At 37.7% G+C, this 23,552-nt stretch overlaps 1 pseudogene; it reads right to left on the bottom strand.

Annotated features, from left to right (window-relative positions):
* Window positions 1-2,101: 2,101 nt before the first annotated feature.
* LOC124236761 (ferritin heavy chain-like) overlaps window positions 2,102-23,552 on the bottom strand; it is a 60,281-nt pseudogene continuing 38,830 nt past the window's right edge.

Raw genomic sequence — 23,552 nt, forward strand, 5'->3', positions numbered from 1 at the left:
CTTTTCCTTTTTCTTGAACATAATAAGGAAATTTTTTCAGCTTATTTGAGGTATAATTGACAAATAAAAATTTGTGTATTTAAAGTGTACAAATTGATGATTTGACATACTTATACTACTACGTGAAATGATTACCACAATCACGTGAATTGACACATCCATCACTCCATACAGTGACCTGTTTTGTGTTTGTATGGTGAAAATGCTTAAGTTCTACTCTCAGAAAATTTCAAGTACATTCTGTGTGCAAGTAGAGATGTGTTTTAAGAACACTTGTGAAAAAGATGTTTCTAGGAATGCTGCTTGCTTGCTACATTGAGCAAAGTGTTATATCAGTGAATGGATGTGACTGTCAATCTATAATGCATGTAGAGAAGTGTTAAAGAGCAGTTATAAGAAAGATATTTTTAAGAATGTATTATCACCTATAGTCACCATGCAGCACATTAGATCCCCAGAGCTTTATCACTGAAGGCTTGCATCCTTTGACCAGCATCTCCCTATCATCTCCATCTCCTAACCCTCTGTAAGCACCATTCTACTTTCTGTTTATATCAGTGTGACTTTTTTTTGTTCTTTTTTACATTCTATACATAAGTGAAATCATACAGTGTTTGTCTTTCTCTCTCTGGCTAATTTCACTTGTCTTGTGACCTAACATTTGATCCATCCAGGAGGATGTTCTAAGTGCGCTCAGGAAGAGTGCATATATCCTGCTGGTGTTGGATGGAATGTTCTCCATGTATCTGTTAGGTCCACATGTTCTTTAGTATAGTTCAAGTCAAATGTTTCCTTATCGATTTTCTGTCTGGATGATCTATCCATTGTTGAAAGTGGGATATTGATGTCCTCCACTATTATGTATTGTTGTCCATTTCTCCCTACAGATCTGTTAGTGTTTGCTTACTATATTTAGGTGCTGAAATGTTGGGTACATATAAATTACAATTTTTATATCCTCTTGATGAATTGCCCCTTTTATCATTACATAATGACCTTCTTTGTCTCTTGTTACTGCTTTTGAGTTAAAGTCTATTTTGTCTAACGTAAGTATAGCTACCCCTGCTCTATTTTGGCTTCCATTTGCTTGGAATATCTTTTTCCATCTCTTCACTTTGAGCTTATATGTGTCCTTAAAGCTCAAGTGAGCCTCTTGTAGGCAGCATATAGTCAAGTCTTGTTTTTTTCTTTTCAGCCACTCTATGTCTTTTGATTGGAGAATTTAATGTATTTAAATTTATAGTAATTATTGATAGGTGAGGACTTATTAATGCTATCTTATTGATTATTTACTAGCCAATCTTTTGTGGCTTCTTTGTTCCTCTCTTCCTCTCTTGCTAGCTTCCTTTTGAACTAAGAGTATTTGGTAGAGATATGCATTTATTCTCTCCTGTTTATCTTTTGTATATCTACTATAAGATTTTTCTTTGTGGTTGCCATGAGGCTTAAATAAAACATGTTATGTTATAACAGTCTATTTTAAGCTGCTAACTTAATTTTGACCATATACAAAAACTCTACCTTTTTACTCCCCCCATTTTATCTTTTTGATGTCACAACTTACATCTTTATATATTGTGTATCCATTAACAAATTATTGTAGCTGTTGTTATTTTTAATACTTTTGTCCTTTAATCTTTTTTTTAAAGATTTTATTTTTTTCCTTTTTCTCCCCAAAGCCCCCTGGTACATAGTTGTATATTCTTCATTGTGGGTCCTTCTAGTTGTGGGATGTGGGACACTGCCTCAGCATGGCTTGATGAGCAGTGCCATGTCCGCACCCAGGATTCGAACCAATGAAACACTGGGCCACCTGCAGCGGAGCACATGAACCTAACCACTCGGCCACAGGGCCAGCCCCTGTCCTTCAATCTTTATGCTAGAGTTAAGTGATTAACACACCACCATATTATAGTATTAGAGTATTCTGGACTTTTTTTTTTATACCAAATTGCTTTATTTGAAGGCACAGTACAAATGAAAGAACTTAAGTAGCTGCTTTTGTAGACCTTATAGAAAAGGTAAAGGTAAGCTCAACATGCATGCACTGCCTTGGTGACCAGGGGAGTCACCTCGTGGCTATGGGAAGCCAGTCTAAGGCTTAGCTCTCCTTATCACTGTCTTCCAGGGTGTGGAAAGAGATAATCTGCCATGGCAGATTTGAGGGGCCCTATCCTGCATAAGTTGGTTATGTGATCACCCAATTCTTTGCTGGATTTCACTTGCTCATTTAGGTAATGAGCATCAGTGAAGTCACAGAAATGGGGGTTATTTTGTTAGCAGCCAGTTTGTGCAGTTCCAGTAGTCTCACATTTTCTTCCAAGTGTAATGCACACTACCTTGTCTTCAGCCCATTCTCCAAGTCATCATTGTCTGGTTTCTTCACATCCTGAAGGAAGATTCCACCACCTCCTTGGTTCTGCAGCTTCATTAATTTCTCAGCGTGTTCCCTCTCCTCATGAGACTGGTGAAGAAAATATTTGGCACAGTTCTCCAAAGCCACCTTGCTGTGGTCAAAGTAGTAAGACGTGGACAAATAGACAGGAGGCACAGAGCTTCAGGTTGCTCTGGCAGTTGACGGTGGCCTCCAAGTTCTGGTGTTATTCTGGCACACTACAGTGGCTGCCTAGGGAAAGGTGGCAGAAGCAGAGGTGGCTGCGTGGTGCTAGAGCTACGGTGGGGCCTTGGGGGCCCAAGGGCACTGTGAGGAGGTGGTGGAGGGCTGGGTCTGAGTGGCTGGATGAGCAGCCGTTCTGTCCAAGCGCTGTTGAAGCAGAATACCACACCAACTCTCAGTAAAGACTGTGTCTTCATATGTTTTCAAATTACTAAGTAGCATCCTTTCATTTCAGTTTGGAGAACTCCTTTCAGCATTTCTTGTTAGGTACGTCTAGTGCTGATGAGCTCCCTCAGCTTTTGTTTGTCTGAAAAGTCTTTACCTTTCTTTCATTTCTGAAGCCAGCTTTGCCAGGTAATGTATCCTTGGTTGGCAGTTTTTTTTTTTCTTTAAGCACCTGAATGCATCAGCCCGCTCTCTCCTGGCCTGCAAGGTCCCTGCTGAGAAATTTGCTGTTAGCCTTATGGGTGTTCTCTTGCATGTGAGGATTTCCTTTTTCCTTTGCTGCTTTTAAAATTCTCTCTATTTTGTTGATTGTAGACAGTTTTATTATAAGGTGTCTTGGAGAAAATCTTTTTGGGTTGAAACTTTTTAGGGATCTCAGAGCTCCATGAACTTGGATGTCCAAATCTCTCCTAAGATTTGGGAAGTTCTCAGTCATTATTTCTTTAAATAAGCTTCCTGCCTCTTTCTCCCTCTCCTCTCCTTTTGGGACTCAGTGTTAGATTGTTTCTGTTGATGATATTCTGTAATTCATGTAAGCTTTCTTCACTTTTATTCATTGGTTTTGCTTTTTTCTCCTCTGACTGGATAATGTCAAATGACCTATCTTCTACCACACAGATTCTTTCTTCTGCTTGATCAAGTCTGCTGTTGATACTCTCCACTGTATTTCTCATTTCATTCATTGTATTCTTCAGCTCCAGAATTTTTGTTTGGTTCTTTTTTATGACATCCATTTCACTGTTAAACTCATTTTGTTTGTACTGTTTTCCTGATGCTCACTGAACTTCCTTAAAATAATCATTTTGAATTCTTCATTGGGCAAATCACAGATCTCTTTTTCTTTGGGGCCAGTGTCTGTAAAATTATAGTTTTCCTTTGGTGGTGTCACGTTTCCTTGATTTTTTATGTTCCTTGAAGTCTTGCATTGCTGTCTTCATATTTTTTTAATTGAGGTCACAATAGTTTACAACACTGTGAAATTACAGTTGTGAATTATTATTTGACTGTCACCATATATATGTGCCCCTTTACCCCTTGTGCCCAACCCCCAACCCCCTTCTCCTCTGGTAAACACTAATCCATTCTCTTTGTCCACATATTTGTTTATCTTTCACATATGAGTGTAATCATATGTGAATCATATGGTGTTTGTCTTTCTCTGTCTGGCTTATTTTATTTAACATGATGCCCTCAAGGTTCATCCATGTGGTTGTGAATGAGATGATTTCATCTTTTTTATGGCTGAGTAGTATTCCATTATATATATATGCCACATCTTCTTTATCCAGTCATCAGTCAATGGGCACTTGTGTTGCTTCCACATCTTGGCTATTGTGAATAATGCTGCAATGAACATAAGAGTGTATAAGTCTCTTTGAATCATTGATGTCAAGTTCTTTGGATAAATACCCAGTTATGGGATAGCTGGGTCATATGGTATTTTGATTTTTAATTTTTTGAGAAATCCTCATACTTTTTTCCATAGTGGCTGCACCAGTTTGTGTTCCCACCAACAGTGTATGAGGGTTCCTTTTTCTCCACATCCTCTCCAACATTTGTTATTTTTTGTCTTGGTGATTCTAGCCATTCTAACAGGTAGAAGGTGGTATCTCCATGTAGTTTTGATTTGCATTTCCCTGATGATGAGTGATGTTGAACATCTTTTCATGTGCCTGTTGGCCATCTGTATATCTTCTTTGGAAAAATGTCTGTTCATATCCTATGCCCATTTTTGGATGGAGTTGTTTGGTTGTTTGTTGTTTAGTTGTATGAGTTCTTTATATATTTTGGAGATTAACCACTTGTCAGATATATGATTTCCAAATATTTTCTCCCAGTTGGTAGGTTGTCTTTTTGAGGTTTTCATGGTTTCCTTTGCCTTGTAGAAGATTTTTAGTGTATTGAAGTCCCATTTGTTTATTTTTTCTTTTGTTTCCCTGTAGACATGGTCTTTGAAAAGATCCTTCTACGACCAATGTCAAAGAGTGGACTGCCTATACTTTCTTCTAGGAGTTTTATGGTTTCACATCTTACCTTCAAGTTTTTAATCCATTTTGAGTTAATTTTTGTGTATGGAAAACTATAAAGGTTTCCTTTTATTCTTTTTCATGTAGCTTTCCATTTATCCCAACACTGTTTATTGAAGAGATTTTCCCTTCTCCATTGTACATTGTTGGCTCCTTTGTTGGAAATTAGCTGTCTATAGATATATGGTTTTATTTCTGGGCTTTCAATTCTGTTCCATTGATCTGTGTGCTTTTTTTTTTTTTTACCAGTACCATGCAGTTTTGATTACTATGATTTTGTAGTATATTTTGAAGTCAAGGATTGAGATGCCTCTAGTTTTTCTCTTTTTTCTCAGGATTGCTTTAGCTATTCAAGGTCTTTTTTTTCCCCCACATGAATTTAAGGATTCTTTGTTCTATTTCCATGAAGAATGTCATTGGGATTCTGATTGGGATTGCATTGTATCTGCAGATTGCTTTAGGTAGTATGGACATTTTAATTATGTTTATTCTTCCAATCCATGTGCATGGAATATCTTTTCATTTCTTTATGTCATCATCGATTTCTTTCAATACTGTCTTAAACTTCTCATTATATAATGAATGTCTTTCACCTCCTTGGTTAAATTTATTGCTGGATATTTCCTTCTTTTTGTTGTGGTTTTGAATGGGATTGTATTCTTAAGTTCTCTTTCTGTTTGTTATTAGAGTATAGAAATGCAACTGAATTTTGTAAGTTGATTTTGTACCATGTAAATTTGCTATAGTTGTTTATTATTCTAATAGTTTTCTGATGGATTCTTTAGGGTTTTCTATGTATAAAATCATGTCTGCAAACAAGGAGAGATTCATTTCTTCCTTGCCAATTTGGATACCTTTCATTTCCTTTTCTTGACTAATTGCTCTGGCCAAAACCTTCAGTACTATGTTGAATAACAGTGGTAAGAGCGGGCACTCTTGTCTTGTTCTTGTTCTCAGAGGGGTGGCTTTCAGTTTTTCTCCAGTGAGTATAGTGTTGGCTGTGGGTTTGTCATATATGGCCTTTATTACATTGAGGTACTTTCCTTCTATACACATTTTATTGAGAGTTTTTATCATAAATGGATGTTGGATCTTCTCAAATGCTTTCTCAGCATTTATTGAGATGATCATGTGGTTTTTATTCCTCATTTTTTAATGTGGTGTATCACATTGATTGATTTGCGGATGTTGAACAATCCCTGTATCCCTGGTATAAATCCCACTTGATTATAGTGTATGATCCTTTTGATGTTTTGCTGTATTCAGTTTCCCAATACTTTGTTGGGGATTTTTGCATCTATGTTCATCAGTGATATTGGCCTGTAGTTTTCTTTCTTTGTGTTATCCTTGTCTGGCTTTGGGACCAGGATGATATTGACCTCATAAAATGTGTTAGGAAGTGTTCTGTATTCTTCAATTTTTTAGAATAGTTTGAGAAGAATAGGTACTAAATCTTCTTTGAATGTTTGGTAGAATTTTCCAGAGAAGTCATCTGGTCCTGGACTTTTATTTTTTGGGAGATTTTTGCTTACTGTTTTGATCTCTTTACTTGTGATTGGTCTATTCAGATTCCCTGTTTCTTCTTGGTTGAGTTTTGGGAGGTTGTATAAGTCTAAGAATTTATCCATGTCTTCTAGGTTATCCAATTTGTTGGCATATAGTTTCTCATAGTATTCTCCTATAATCCTTTGGTTTTCTGTGGAATCTGTTGTAATTTCTCCTCTTTCATTTCTAATTTTATTTATTTTAGCCTTCTCTCTTTACTTCTTAGTGAGTCTGGCTAAGAGTTTTTCAATTATTTTTAATCTTGTCAAAGAACCAGCCCTTAGTTTCATTGATCCTTTCTACTATTTTTGTGTGTGTGTGTGTGTTTTCAATTTCCTTTATTTCTGCTCTAATTTTTATATTTTCCCTCCTTCTGCTGACTTTGGGCTTTGTTTGTTCTTTTTCTAGTTGTGTTAGGTGTAGTTTAAGATTACTTATTTGAGATTTTTCTTGTTTGTTAAGGTGCACCTCTATAGCGATGAATTTCCCTCTTAGGATTATTTTGCTGCTTCTCATATGAGTTGGTATTGTGTATTTTCATTTTTCTCCAGATATTCTTTGATCTATCCTTTAATTTCTTCAGTGATCCCTTGGTTGTTCAGTAGCATGTTGTTTAGTCTCCACATGTTTGTCATTTCCGAGGTTTTTCTTGTAGTTGTTTTCTAGTTTCATAGCATCATGGTCAGAAGAGATGCTTGATATGATTTCAATCTTCTTAAGTTTCTTAAGGCTTGCCTTGTTTCTCAACGTATGGTCTATCTTTGAGAACATTCCATGTGCACTTGAGAATAATGTGTATTCTGCTGATTTAGGATGGAGTGTTATATATGTCTGTTAAGTTCTTGTGGTCTATTTTTAATTTATTTCCACTATTTCCTTGTTGGCTTTCTGTCTGGTTGATCTCTGCAATGAAGAAAGTGGGATATTAAGGTCTCCTACTATTATTGTGTTGCCACTAATGTCTCTTTTTAGGTCAATAAATAGTTGCTTTATTTACTTTGGTGCTCCTGTTTTAGGTGCATATATATTTATAAGTGTTATGTCCTTTTGGTGGAGTGTCCCTTTTATCATTATATACTGCCCCTCTTTACCTCTCATTGTCTCTTTTATCTTAAAGTCTACTTTGTCTGATATAAGTATGGCAAGACCTGCTTCCTTTTGTTTGTCATTAGCTTGGAGTATCATCTTCCATCCTTTCACTCTAAGCCTGCCTTTGTCTTTAGAACTGAGATGTGTTTCCTAGAGGGAGCATATTGTTGGGTATTTTTTTTTAATCCATCCAGCCACTTTGTGTCTTTTGATTGGGGAATTCAATCCACTTATATTTAGAGTGATTACTGCTATATGAGGGCTTAATTCTGCCATTTTATCGCTTGTTTTCTTGTTATTCTGTATTTCCCTCATTTCTCATCCCCTCTATGTCAGACTGCCAATTCAGTTTGATGGCTCTTTATTATGATTTTATCAATTTCCTCTTTATTTATCATTTGTGTCTCTGTTATTTTTTGTTTAGTGGTTATCTTGACATTTGTATAAAAGATCTTGTAGATGAGATAGTCCATTTTCTGATAGTCTCTTATTCCCTTAGTCTAAGCAGGTTCCATTGCTTTCCTCTTCCCCTTCTAAGTTATTGTCACAACTTATTCTATTTTGTGTTGTGAGTTTATCTTCAAGATGAAGTGATTATATTTATTTTTGATGTTTTCCTGCCCTTTATGTTTAGTTATAGTTAAGTGTTTGCTAATCTGTTCTGATAGAGAGTTGCAATTTTCTGATTTTGTCTGCCTATTTATCTCCTTGCTCAAATCCTTGTAGCCCTTTTCTTCTTTTTTTTTCAGGTATGAGGGCATTCTTGATCATATCTTGTCAGGGGGGTGCGTCTTGTGGTGATGAACTCCCTCAGATTTTGTTTATCTGGGAAGGTTTTTATTTCTCCATCATATCTGAAAGATATTTTCATTAGTTAGATTATTATTGGCTGAAAGTTTTTGTCTTTCATAACTTTGAACATATCATTCCAGTCTCTCCTAGCCTGTAAGGTTTCTGCTAAGAAATCCACTGAAAGCCTGATAGAGATTCCTTTGTAGGTTATTTTCTTCCGCCTTGCTGCCCTTAACATTTTTTCTTTGTCATTGACTTTTGCCAGTTTTGCTAATATATGCCTTGGAGAAAGTCTTTTTACATTTATGCAATTAGGAGTTCTACTGGCTTCATTTACATGTAATTCCAGCTGCTTCTCCAGGTTTGGGAACTTCTCAGCTATTATTTCTTTGAACAAGCTCTCTGCTCTTTTCTCCCACACTTCTCCCTCTTGAATACCTATAATCCTTGTGTTGCATTTCCTAATTGAATCAGATATTTCTTGGGAGAATTTCTTCATTTCTTTTTAGTCTTAGTTCCCTCTCCTCCTCCATCTGAAACATTTCTATATCCCTATCCTTTAGATTGTTAATTTATCCTCCATTATATCAGCTTTGTTATTTAATGACTCAAGATTTTTCTTTATCTCCCCCATTGTGTTTTTCATCTCCAACATTTCTGATTGTTTTTTCTTTATAGTTTCAATCTCTTTTGTGAAGAATTCCCTCCATTCATTAATTTTGTTCCTGATTTCATTAAACTATCTTTCTGAGTTTTCTTTTAACTCATTGAGTTTTTTAATGATAGCTATTTTGAATTTTCTGTCATTTAGATTGTAGATTTCTGTGTCTTCAGGGTTGATTTCTGTGTGTTTGTCTTTTTCCTTCTGGTCTGGAGAATTAGTATATTTCTTCATACTACTTGATGGAGTGGATTTGTGCCATTGCATAGTGATAGTATCTGGTCACAGATTCCACCTGCCACCACTGTGTGTTCTAAACCTGCCATGATCCTTGTCAGCTGTGCCTGTCCAAGTCTGTGCCACTCCTTGGGACAGCAGTGGCCTTGTGGGCTCCCCTACAATTGGAAAGCAATCACACAGGGGCTCAGGGCTGCCACTGCCTGCTCCCACAGTCTCGCCAAGAGGCACTCCCCCTTTCAGGCCTCCTGTGGTACATTTGTAGCAGCTGGAAGTTTGCTCACCCAAGCATGCAGATTCACTGTTGTCTGCTCCTAGGTCTTACCAGCTGTTGTGCTTGGTGGATGCAGCCTCCCCACTGGGTCCAAGCCAGAGCCACTCCCTGGGACTGTGGTGGTACTGTGGGCTCTCCCACCAGTCCAGAGAGAAATCATGAAGGAGTTCAGGGTTGCTGCCTCCTGCTCCCACAGTCCCGCCAAGATTCACTACCCCCTTCAGGGCCACAGTGGTACTATGGGCATTGATAGCAGCCAGGAGTTCGTTCACTCGGGTGCACAGATCTGCTGCTGTCTCCTCCTAGGTCACACCAGCCATTGTGCTTGGTGGATAGGGCCTCCCCCCTGAGTCCACGCCTGAGCTGCTCCCTGTGGACCACACAGCACTGTGGGCTCTCCCACCAGATAGGGAAGTGGTTATGTGGGGGCTCAGGGCTGCCATCACCTCTTCCCACAGTCACGCTGAGGTGCACTCCCACCCTCAAGGCTGCAGGGGTGCTATGAGTGCTCCAGCTGGGAGACCAATTGCATGCATATACTGGGCTTCCTGGGGGCCATAGAGTGCTCACTTTTCTCCAGCACCTCCCCAGCAGGTGGTCCATCCACCTTCAGATGTATAGCTGTGCAGGTCTCTCAGTCATCCTGATGTGCTCTGTGGGTATCCTCCTCTGATTAATGACTATCCATTTAGCTGTAGTTTGAAGTGAGAGAGACAAAGGGAACAGTTCACTCTGCTGTGTTGCTGACATCACCCCCCTGTCTTCATGTTTGTAAAAGCAGTCACCATCTCCAGTCTTTACTGACTGTTGGGGAATCTGAAGATGATGCAACCCCAGCAGCTCATGGGTAGACTTTCTGGTGGAGTCCACAAAGTGGTTAATACGATCCAAGTACCTCTGACATTTTCTGAGAGCCCACGCTGATGTTCTCCCAGGCCTTCCCTCCCCCCTAACTATGCAGAACACCTCAGTTCTGGGTGGGACGTGGAAAAAGTGAGCCTCTTTGGCAGTGTCATGCATTGCGGGAGAAGCTGGCTTCTCACTCACCATGCTCTTACTTTCCCCCATGGGAGAAATTGTGGGTGGATAACTTCTCTCTTAGCGCTGTGTGATGCCACCTTGGGAGAGGTGTGGTGCGGGTTAAGTAAAACTGATTTTTCACCCTCTTCAAGGCATCCAATCTTGGATTATTTTTGATTCAGTGGTGTGCTGGAACTTCTCTGCTGGACTCCTAGACTTCCAAAAAGGCACTTTTGGTCATGGGTGATTGTCAAAATTGGTGTTCTTTGGGGGCAAGATGGTAGAAAACTCCTATTCTGCCATTTTTCTGAGAAATATCTTAAAATTGAGAAAACAGCAAAACTTTAAGGTGAAATAATTTTCACTACAGTTGTCTACATTATCTTATAAGTGCCTGATAAGTGAGTGAAAGAGAACGTTTTAAAAAGTAATTTCTATCGGAAAAGGAAAGAATAGCATCACCCATCTGTAGATGATATGGTTAACTATCTAGAAATCTAAAGAGAATGATGCAGAACTTAAACTAGGATCATTTACCAATATATCCAGATAAAAATAAATGTCTAACAAATAGTATTCTTGCTACTTATTAGCAATTTTCTGAAGGAATATATGAGGAAATACTGTTTTATTCATAATTCAAATTTTAAAATATTAAATATCCAAGAATACACAACCATTTTATACTTATATATTATTTAAATACATAAACAGTACTGTAGTTAGCGTATATGTACACATATGTATAAATGTATGTATATATATAATATTTAGTGCATATATATGTCTGTTTATATCTAGTATCTAGTATATACTATGACTATCTTTTTAGAGACATAAAATAAAATCTTAATTTTATTTATATACATATATATAATGTTTCCAGATGTGAGAACATAGCAATCATCACCAAATTTATACATACATTTTCAAAAATTAGAAAAAAATTCATCTAGGATAGTTTTATTTTTTTTTCTCTTAAGAAATCCTACACTTGTTTGAGAAAAATCAAGAGGAGAGGTCAGTCAAAAAATGTTAAAGAACAAGACAGAAAGAAAGAATTTAATATTCTCTCAGAGATTAAAACATATATACTATAAACCCATGATATTAAGAAGAGTATTTCCATTGACATGGTAGTATACAGATCATTTTATGCATCAATTTAAATATTTTAAATATCATCTTCTAAAGGCATACTGAAATGGTGAATTTTAAATTAATGGAACTGAAGAAATTAGTTAATCATTTGAAAGTAAATTCGTGAGAAACATTTTTTCATGAACCCTAATACACACCAGATGAATTGAAGACAAACGTATAAATAATGGAACAATTAACTTTTAAGCTAAATATAGCTGTAAATCTTTCTTTAATCTTGCCTTTAGAAATTAATTTTATTTGAGTGCCCTAAAGACTAGTTTTATAAGTTCCAAAAATAGATCTGGGAGATAATTTTTCTTCCAAATGAGTGAGACTTTGCACTGGAAACAAAGACTCACAAGATATGAAACAATTAAAGCAAGTTTTAATTTCCCTTCCTAGTCTCCATGCTGTGAGTAATAGAGTGGAGGGGAATGGTAGCTAAAGACAATAGAGAGGAGTAGAGATTCTCATGACTCTAGGCTGAGTTGGTACATGCTAACGGAGAGTGGGTTGGACTTTATTCTGCCTGCCTGTATATCTCTAATGAAACCGAGTCTTGACTGCCAAGGGAAGGAATTGGACTTCCACTTGCAAATCTTAACAGCTGAAATAAATTTGGCTTTGGTGAAGTTCCAATTATTTAGACTAATGAAACAGCTTCCTAACTGGTCCCTATGATTCTGTCCCTACTCTTTGATCCCCAAATTCTCTTCTCCACTCAAAAGCCAGAGTGATTTTTAAGAGGCAAAATTAGAACATGTCACTCTCCCTCTCAGAACTATCTCAGAATTTCATATTGTACATCAAATAAAATTCAAGCTATCATATTGCCTTTTCTTGTTTCCTTTGTGGTACTTAATCATAACTAAAAAAAATTGTTTTGGGGGAGGTGAATTATTTATTTGTTTGTTGTCTGTATTTAACATAAGAATTGTGTGGTCTAGGACCTTGTTTGTGTTCTTCACAGCTATATGCCCATTACCTAACAGAGTGCCTGAAACAGTAGGGGTTCCGTAAAGATTCATAGAACATATGATTAATTTAGTGAACGGATAATGAATGGGGTAAAAAGTGTTGTTAAGTCATTAAGGTGAAATTTAGAATAAGGAGAAATCAGAATACATCCTCGTTTTACTTCACTGGAAATTCATATGTGATCTATTTAAAGATCATTCCAATGTACCATAATTCTCAAAGTGGAATCAAGTATGGGTTTTGATTTAGCTTTAAGAATCAGATGTCTAAATTGATTTCATTTAATTTAATCCATAACTTTTCTTGTTTATGAGTTAAATGTTAGGGAAAGGTCAATATTAAGTCAACATATCTTAATGTGAGTCACACAGGAATTCTTCACAAGGTAATAGAAGGTCTAACATTAACCATTCAAAGAATAGCTCCTCTACAACTTATGCTCAGAATTTTTAGGGAAGAATTAAACATACATTTTAGATTGCCTCAGAATCTGTTTCTTCTCCAATTTGTAGAGAATAAAATTTTAATTTAACAAATGAGATACTAGCAAAGGTGTTTTTTGAACCCATATTCATAACAACATTATTCACAATAGCCAAAAGATGCAAGCCATTCAAGTGTCAATCAACAGATAAATAGGTAACAAATTATGGTATAAAAATAGATACACATTATGGTATTTATATACAATGGCGTATTAGTCAACCTTAAAAAGGAAGGGAATTCTGACACATGCTACAACATAGATGAACCTTGAAGTCACGATGATAAGTGAAATGAACCAGACACAAAAAATCAATACTGTATGATTCCACTTATATGAGGCATCTAGAGTTGTCAAATTCATAGGGACAGAAAGTAGAATGGTGGGTGCCAGAGACTGCGGGGAGAAAAGAATGGGGAGTTATTGTTTAACAAGTGTATGGTTTCAGCTTTGCAAGGTGAAAAGTTCTGGAGATTGGTTGCACAACAATGTGAATGTAGGTAACACTGCGGAACTGTATATTAAAAACGGCTAAGATAGTTATGTGTATTTTGCCACAATAAAAATTTTAAAAATAAATGGGCTATACTTTCACTTTAACTAAATACAATTCTTCCTAAATAGATGATGAAAAGTAAACAAATTGTGGATTATCAAAGCTCACCCTTCAGGGAGATCTTTGAACAATTCTCAAGATATGAACCTTTCCAGGATGTTTTATACCTTGAACTACAATGAGTGATTGCTACCAGGTTCCCATCAGAAAGCAACCTGGAACCCTCTAACGTCAGAGATTAATGTCAATTCACAAAGCTTTGGAAAAAGCCTTCCAGGAGCACCTGTTATCTGAACTTGCAAAAGCCTCTCACCAATTTTATATCTTGCAAATATTAAAGACTCTCCTGAAGAAATGTTCTTGTGACCAAATTGAGATCCTCTGAATGAATCTATTATATTTGAGCTTTTCTTTGAATAAATAGGAAACTTATGAAATAATGAAACTTAGAAAATGTGCCAAGTAGTTTCTTGGGACTTTTGGATTGATTTTTGTGTATCATCTTGCTTGTTTTGATCGGCTTTTGCTATTGCCTTTGGTTCTGGATTTTTGTGTCATGATAGTCTTTTTCAAACTATGCAGTGGTAGGGAAAATTAAACATTTTGATATTTCACATTTAATTAATCAATTGAACTGTGGATGGAACCAGTTTTAAAGTATCAACAATTTAGTATTAGGAAGTAGTAACATTCAGACAGAAAGGAGGGAGTTATATAACCAAATGAAATTACAACCCACTCTAACTCAAATTTATAAAAGATGACATTACTTACCATGTGCTTTTTCTCACAATGCTTTTGAAATGATTTTTAATTCAAATCAAATGTGGATTTGATCATTTGAGATGTCAATGGAGTCCGGAATATTTTCCAATTATGGCCAAATTTGGGAAAGGAAAATCCCACATTACAGGTCCACCTCATGGCTACTACACTTTCTGATTGTTCACTGGTTTGTCTGTTTAGTCATTGAGTTATCTGGATATGTATATTAACCCAGAGCTTTACTGTGATACAAAAGCTATTTGTCCTTTCCTTTTAGAAAGACTTTTGCATTCCTTCTAGCAAAATACCAAGGTTACACTAAAAATAATTCTGTCCACCAGTTTTAGATTAAGACCATCACAAGGAACATTGTGGAGAATTACTGTAAATGTGTGTATTATGATTGCTCCAAGATGTACCAGTAAATTAGCATGGACATAATTTGAACTATTAAAGTTAAATGAAAAAATAAGTTGCTTTTGGATGCAAAAGCAACAGTATCGACTTCCAAAAAAAGGACACAGAAAATTAACGAAATTGTCTGGATGATTTAAGATTAAATGTCCAAATAATCAAGGCTTGAGTGACCAGATTATTCTATCTTCTTTCTCCAGTTCCCAAAAACATGTATGGATTCAGCCAGCACAGTGTTTAAAGTTCATGTATTTCCTGAGTCATGGCATTTCAGAAGTGAGAATACACAATGAGAATACTTCCGGTCCCAGTGGCATAGGATGTTTAGCAGAGCTTAATCACATCCATAAAGGTCTCTCTTAAAACAAAACGTATTGCTTATGAATGACGTCTATTGCTGTCTGATGTTTCTTTCAGGTGGTGACTCTGCAGATGAAAATGACTAATGCACAATACCCAAAATAAATTATATCTCCTCCATCCCCATTTCCCACGAACTCCTTCCCACACACGCTCATTTTAAGTGAATGGAAATAAAGCCAAAACAATCCAGACTGCCAAATTCCATTGTGTATATAGTAGTCATTTTGATCCCAGGATGACATCCCAACCTCTTTCTCCCTGCTCCTCACTAATGTCCCTGTCCTTTTAATTACAGAAGGCGTTCTTCTTGGACTCCTGCCCCAAAGAACTCAGAAGCACTTTTAAGTAGTTCTTTCATTACCGACATTTCCTAGCTAGAGATTATTAAATAGAGATTATTGGAAGATAACACTACACCCAAGGATATTTCCATGTACTTGAGTCATGTCTGAGCAGAAAGATTAAACAACTCATATAATGCACAGCTGTGAAGGACCTAGGTGACTGTCTAGTTCATGCTCCCTGTGTTAGAGACCAGGAAAGAAGCATAGACAAACCAGTAACTTCTTACCCCATGTGCTAGCTGTAGCTAATTCTTGATCTAATGCCATTTCCACACTGCCAAGCTACCGAGTAGCTGACACAGCACAGAATCAGGATCAGAGAAGGTACCTGAAGCCATGTGGTTGTTTAGACCTCAAGTAAAATATTTTAAGCAGGAAGACTAAAATTGTGATTTTTTAGAGGAATCAGGTAAGCAACACAGAGAAAACAATTAACAGACAAATTTTATTTCCTCTCAGGTAGTCCCTATTTCTTTCCCAGGAAATGCTAATGAAAAATGGAGAATTAAAAGAGGTTGAAAGAGGATAGGGAGAAGCAAAGATCTTAATGACTACAAAAAACGAATATTTCATAGACTGTATCAGTTCCAGGCTTGTCTATTAAAGTTGTTAAACCATGGCTCTATCAGTCACTTTATAGCACCAAAAAGTTTTCTTGATGAATTGAATTAAAAATGAAGAATAAAGTAAAATCAGACTAAGGTCTCTAGTGTGCTTGTTTTCAGTAGGCCTCTTGCTAGGTGGAGCAAGATTCATTTCTGTGAATCTTATAATGTACATTTTCTTCATTGCTTTATTGGTTAAGAAGCCCAGAGCCAAAATTTTGGCCTCTCTGTAGAAACAATGGAGTTCCTATTGCATATATTTTTATACTAACGTCATCTTAACTCTACCACCAATTTATTTTTCTCTTTTTACCTTCTCTTATTCATAAGTTACTTCAAATCCTTTTCCGAATGACCTATAGTATAAATCAATCATATAATCCATAAACCATACATTTTTCCCATTTTTCTTGAAAAAAGATAAAGTGTTTATATGTATAAGCTGGCAAGAAACATCTAACGTAAAATGTATTGCATGCAGTGGTGAGAATGCTGGTCATGAAGCTTAAGAAGCAACGTTCTCCTTTATTCCCTGTATGCAAATAACTCCATTAGGACTTGATATAAATTGCGTGATAATACACAGAAATAAACAGAACTACCCTCCAGGGAGCAGAACTTGGCAAATTAAAATATGCCTCCTCCTCCAAGCACAAAATTAATTTCCAGGTGATAGTGTGTTAAAATGAACACCAAGGACTGGGGGCTGGTGGGATAGTGGTTAAGTTTGCATGTTCTGCTTTGGCTGTCCAGGGTTCACAGATTCAGATCCCAGGCACAGATCTGCACGTCACTCATTAAGCCATGCTGTGGCGGGGTCCCACATACAAAATAGAGGAAGATTAGCACAGATGTTATCTCAGGGACAATGTTCCTCAAGCAAAAAGAGGAAGATTGACAGCATGTGTTAGCTCAGGGCCAATCTTCCTCATCAAAAAAAAATTTTAAGTGAACACCAAGGACAGCCTTTGGGGCCAGGGAAATGTGTTGGGATATGTCACAGAATTTGTCTGAGGGAGTTGAGGCAGGAGCTGTGAGTGTGTGTGTATGTGTATGTGTGTGTGTGTATGTAAAGTCATCTCATAAGCATAACCAAATCCTTCTAGTCCAGGAATTGGACTGTCTAGAGCCAGGGGACAAAATCCCTGGGACTGTAGGTGTCATATATACTCGGGACTACACTGGCCAACAGGATTCAAATAAAGATCCCTTCGTTTGTTGTTTCTTAAATTGTAATAAAATACACATCACACAAAATGTACCATCTTAACCATTTTTGAGTGTACAGTTCATTGATGTTAAGTACATTCACACTGTTGTGCAAACATCACTACCATGCATCTCCAGAATTCTTTTCATCTTGCGAAACGGAAACTCTGTACCTATTAAACTATAATTCCCCACTTGCCTCTCCCTGCAGCTCCTGGCCTCCACTCTTCTACTTTCTGTCTTTAGGAATTTGACTACTCTAGATACTTCATATAAGTGGAATCATAGAGTATTTGTCTGTTTGTAACTGACTTATCTCATTTAGTATCATGTCCTCATGATTCACCCATGTTGTAGCATGTGTTAGAGTTCCCTTCTCTTTTAAGGCTGCATAATATTCTGTTGAGATGCATAAATCACAATTTGTTTATCCATTCATCTGTCAATTAATGCTCGAGTTGCTTCTACCTTTCGGCTGTTGTGAATGATGCTGCTATGAACATGGGCATACAAATGTCTCTTCAAGTTCCTGATTTCAGTTCTGGAATGTGTCCAGAAGGGGAATTGATGAATCATATGGTAATTCTATTTTAAAAGTTTTGAGAAATTACCCTATTGTTTCCCATAGCATATGTACCATTTTGTTTTCCCACAAACAGTGCACAAGGGTTCCAATTTCTCCATATCCTCACCAACCCTTGTTTTTTTCTCTTTTTGTGAAGTAGCCATCTTAATTTATGTGAGGTGGTATCTCATTGTAGTTCTAATAGCTTTTGAAACAGAATTTCCAAAACACTGCTCTGTATTTCAGCTATTACATTTAAGAGGACAAAAGAGTATTCAATGAAAGATGAGTAGATTTACAAGTTGTTCATAAGAGACAACAATCCTCACCAGATGGTTGGACTCGAACTCTGTTAATAACATGGAAACAAAACCTATTCTTTCCTGAGCCTCAAATGCCTTGCTTAAGGTCTTAAGCCACTAAGACTGACAACTATGTAATGGTGTAAACTTCTAGGCCTGGCCGGCTGTGATTAGTTACGACTGCTGAATTTCTTCTGGAAAACAATAGGTGGCAGTGAGTAAGATTGTAAATGGGCCTGTCTATTTAAAGACAAGGCAGAGGTTCCAGTTTATCCTTTTTGCTCTTTTTTCTCCCTAAGCATTTTGCATTTGATAAAACCCAAAACACATTTAGCCCTGAGCACCAACTGCTTCCCTTTTAAACACATGTGTGTCTCAAGAGAATGAATCCATATGTTTCTGATTCATTTACAATTAATTCATCAAAATGTTGTTTTGATGTCCAAGAAGCTTTATTGAGGCTCTCTCATGAGTCTTTTTTCTTAGAAACAGGAAATCATGCCTTGCCAAGAGCCAAACTCAAAACACACCAAAGGGTTTTGAGCTGAGTTTGAAACATTGGGACTTCAACATCTAAGCAACTGCTAAACTTGGACAAGAACATCTCTTCATCTCTACATGCAAGCCAAACCCAGATTTAATATCGAATTAATCTCTGGCTCTTGAGATGCCCAGCATGACTTGAGCCCTTTTTCACAAGCAGCATAAGATTCTAGGTGAATAGCAAAATAGTATGAAGATGAGAAGGAAGGTGTGATTTTTTAAAAGCTTACACCAGCAAGACATAGTGAGATTATTAAGATGCCTGTAGACAGCCCATCCACTGATAAACCCCAGAACAGTCTTCCTTTTGTCCAGTTTGCTTGTGTTTCCCATTCATAAGCTATCTCAACCAAGATGGCTTAACATCAGATGATATTAAATACCATCGAGTCCAGGCTGTTCTTTATCCACATGCTCTCCCCACATACTAGTTTCCTCTTACAGAGATCAAGGCCATTCAGCCTTCAGTGCTCCAAGCATTAATACTTCAACCATCTCTAGGATTCTGTTCCTCTTCCACCTAACTCAGTTTATATCTTGCATCAATCCTTCTCAAATGCTCCAATCTAACCCAACAGGTTAGCTTTTTCCAAATCTTACCTTATACTTTCAGATCTTCAAGTCTTTGCTCACACCATCCCAGGTTTTCCTGCCTTTCTGAATCTCATCATCCTTCATGCTCAAGTCTAGCTTCCTGTCTGAGGCCATATACATCAACCTCAGCCTAATATCATCTCACCTCCTTCTAAATGCTTATCACACTTATTTTTATTATACATGGTCATTACCACATACTCTTCTGTAATATCTTTTATTATAATCAAATATTCACTAAAAGTATAAATTAACCTGCATTAAATTATTTTTCAAATATCATATTGCTTCTGTAACTAGCTGCTACCATTTTGTGCACCAGGGAGGACAAATAATGAATGAGGATTTTTGAAATGAGATAAAATTGAGTGCATTTAGAGAATCCTACATGAGATAAGAGACATAGAAAGATTTTTCAATTTATGTGTTAGATACATAAATTTAATTTATATATATAGTGTTGTAATTATGAAAGCTATAGATGATGATGAAATAGTAATTTCTAGAGAAACAAAATTTAACAGTGATATAATTAATATGGAGGGGAGGGATCAACTCAAGGTCTAATTCTGCTAACATCGGATACATCAGGTTTATTCCTGAGTTGCCTTAAAGTCAGTTGTAATTATCAGAAAGAAAAGGAAACAAGAAATAAAATACTCCTTTCACTTTAGTTCTGATCAATGAAGAATAACTGGTTAATTATATGAGAGTGTATTATTCAGAATTCTCCAGAGAAACACAGAACCAATAGCATATATACATATATGAGGAGATTTATTACAGAAATTGACTCACACAATTATGGAGGCCGAGAAGTCCCATAATCTGCTGTCTGCAAGCTAGAGACCTAGGAAAACTAATAGGGTAATTGTAATCACAAGTCCACACTTGTCAACTTGGCATCTGGATGCATCTCCTTAACTCATACTTAATCTCCAAATAAAGATGTTAACAAGGTCATAATTCCACCTAACATGATATAACTATCCTGCATACAACTAAAAACACACTACTCCCTTCCTCAAAGTCATTGAGTGATATTTATTCTTCTCCTGATATCCTGTAACCTAAATATAAGATATAAAATTAACAATACTTAAACACTGATATGAGGTCAATATATCTTATATTACACAATAAGGGAATTAGAAAGGAAAGAAAATAAAGCTATTTGCTTAGTTATGTGTATTTACACACAAACATTTTCTTAACAAAATAAGGAGGAAATATTCATGACAATTACATTCCTCTTTTCTATAACTGGTCACGTGGTTATAGCTCGTATTTATAACTACCTTGTTTTACTACCTATTCAGTATTCCCTTTGCCTTCAGCAATCACCTCAACTGTTTGTGGTTTTTTTACCTGATGAGGTGACCCAAACCTTCATTCCTAAAGTGTCTGGGCCATTACTAGTCCTGCCTGGATTGAGTTGTAGTTTTCCATTGACCTTAATCACAGGACATGGTGGTACTAATAGACACCCTAAGGGATCGCCTATATTCCAGACCTACTGGTTCTTAACTTCCTTGTAGAGGAGTAGTCTAATTTTCCCCTGGTATTTAAGGTCAGTCATCCCAGTCAGCACAATGACTCCCTGCTTTGCCTGTTGATTCAGAGGCATGAGAAGCCCAAAGTGGCCTGGTGGCAGTCTTACCTTCCAGTTCAGTGGAATCTCCTGGTGAAAGCATTCCTCCCTCTAGAATTAAGACCTCTAGGCCAGCAGAGCATAAAGTCAAGGAAACAAGAAGCAAAAGTTTTGCTAGTGGTTCACTAGAGGTAATAGTGGGCCTCTCGCATTTCCACCCCTTGATCCCTGGACCCATGAATCCTAGCTATGGGACAAACAGCACCATATATTGCATGCTGATCCTTGCCCCAGCCTTGCAAAGTATTGTCACCCAGCTCACACTGTAACAGAGTCTTCAAAAAGCCATTCCATTATTTATCAAGCCAGCTGCTTCAGGATAGTAGAGAACATGGTCAGACAAGTGAGTTTCGTCAGAATGGGCCCATTGCCACACTCCTTTTCCTTGACCAGAAGCAATGCTATGTGGAATAACATCGCAGTGGATAAAGGCTGTTAAGTCCACGAGTGGCAGTTTTGGCAGAAGCATTGTGTGCAGGGAAGGCAAATCCATATTCAGAGTGTCTATTACAGTAAGGACAAAGTTCTGCCCCTTCTATGTTGGAAAGGGTCCAATGTAATCAACTTGCCACCAGGTGGCTAGCTGATCACCCTAGGGAATGGTGCCATATCAGGGCTCAGTGTTGGTCTCTGCTGCTGGCAGATTGGGCACTCATCTGCGGTGATAGCCAGACCAGAGTTAGTGAGTGGAAGTCAATGTTTCTGAGTCCATGTATAACTTCCATCTGTCCCACCACAGCCAATATGTTCATGAGGCCAGTGAGAAATGACAATGGTACTGGAGAAAAAGACTGACTGGAATCCACAGAATGGGGAACCTCTTGATTATTAAAATTCTTCTCTGCTCAGGTCACCCTTTAGTGGGACACAAATATCTTTATGTATTTTGCCAAATTGGAGAGTTCTGTTCACATACCTCTTCCCCAAATTTCTTTGTCACCAACTTTCCAATCACATTCCTTCTAAATCCTTGACCATCCCGCCAAACCACTGGCTACAGCCCATGAATCAATATATGACGACACATCTGGTCATCTCTCCTTCTGAGTAAAAGTGTACAACCAGGTGTACTTTCCAAAGTCCTGCCCACTGGGAAGATTTCCCTTAAACACTGCCCTTCAGGGACGTCCCAGGGAAGATTCGTAGGGCTACAGCTGTCCACTTTTGGCTGATGCCTGGATGTCATGAAGAATTACCTGTAACCCTGGGCCAAGTTTTCTCTTCCTCTGCCAACTTATTATAGTGAACTCCCTATGAGGCCACAGGTGCAGGCTGGGAGAGAGAAGGCAGTGTAGCAAGAGTGGGGATCATGGGCATTTGGGCCAGTGCATGTAGCTTACTTGTGCCTTCAGGGTCTGCTCGGGCCTAATCACATATACATCACTTCCATTTGATTAATGCCTCTCTGCATGCTCAATTTTACGGCTTGGTAGGTCAGATAGCATCAGTCCATGAAGGGCACCTCAGATTGCATGGTAATTTGGTACCCCATGGTCAAGCATTCAGTCCCTACTAAGGCCCAATAGCCAAACAAAAGCTGTTTTTCAAAAGGAGAGTAATTGTCCGCAGACAATCTGAAGATGGCAGAGTCCTTCCTCAAAATCCTGAAGGCCTGCACTGCAATTCACCTATAGGGGCCTGCTAAAGGCTTGAAATAGCATCTCTATCTGTCACTGACACTGCAAGCACCATTGGATCTGCTGGATCACATGACCCATGTGGCAGAGCAGCTTGCACAGCAGCCTGGACCTATTGCACAGCCCTCTATTGTTCTGGGCCCCACTCAAAACTAGCAGCTTTTCTGGTCACTCAATAAACAGGCTGGAGTAACATACTCAGATGAGGAATATGTTGCTTCCAAAATTCAAAAGGGGCCACTAGGTGTTGTGCCTCTTCCTTGGTTGTAGGTGGTGCCAGATGCAGTAACTTATTCTTCACCTTAGAAGGAGGATATCTCAACATGCCCCACACCAATGGACCCCTAGAAATTACACTAAAGTAAAAGGTCCATGAATTTTAGTCCAATTTATTTCCTATTCTTTGACAAGCAAATATCTTACCAATAAGTCTCAGGTAGTTGCTACTTCTTGCTCAGTAGGTCCAATCAGCACGATGTCATCAATGTTTTGGACCGTAGAAGGGAAAGGTGATCAAGACCCATGCAAACTGAATTCTGACATAGATCTGGAGACTTGATATATTCCTGAGGTAGAACAATGAAGGTGTATTGCTGGTATTTCCACATGAAATAAAACTGCTTCTGGGGTGGGAGGGCTTATGGACAGGTATGGAGAAAAAGACATTTGCCAGATAAATAGCTGCATACTAGATACCAGAGGATGTGTTAACTTGCTGAAGAAATAAAAACACATCTGGTACAGCATCTGCAATTGGAGTCACCACCTGGTGAAGCTTACGATAATCCACTTTTATTCTCCAAGATACATCTGTCTTCCACACAGGCCAAATAGGAGAGTTGAACGGGGATGTGGTGGAAATCATTTCCCTTGCATCTTTCAAGTCCTTGATGGTGGCACTAATCTCTGCAG

This window comes from Equus quagga, chromosome 3, assembly GCF_021613505.1.
Source record: "Equus quagga isolate Etosha38 chromosome 3, UCLA_HA_Equagga_1.0, whole genome shotgun sequence".
Taxonomy (NCBI): domain Eukaryota; kingdom Metazoa; phylum Chordata; class Mammalia; order Perissodactyla; family Equidae; genus Equus; species Equus quagga.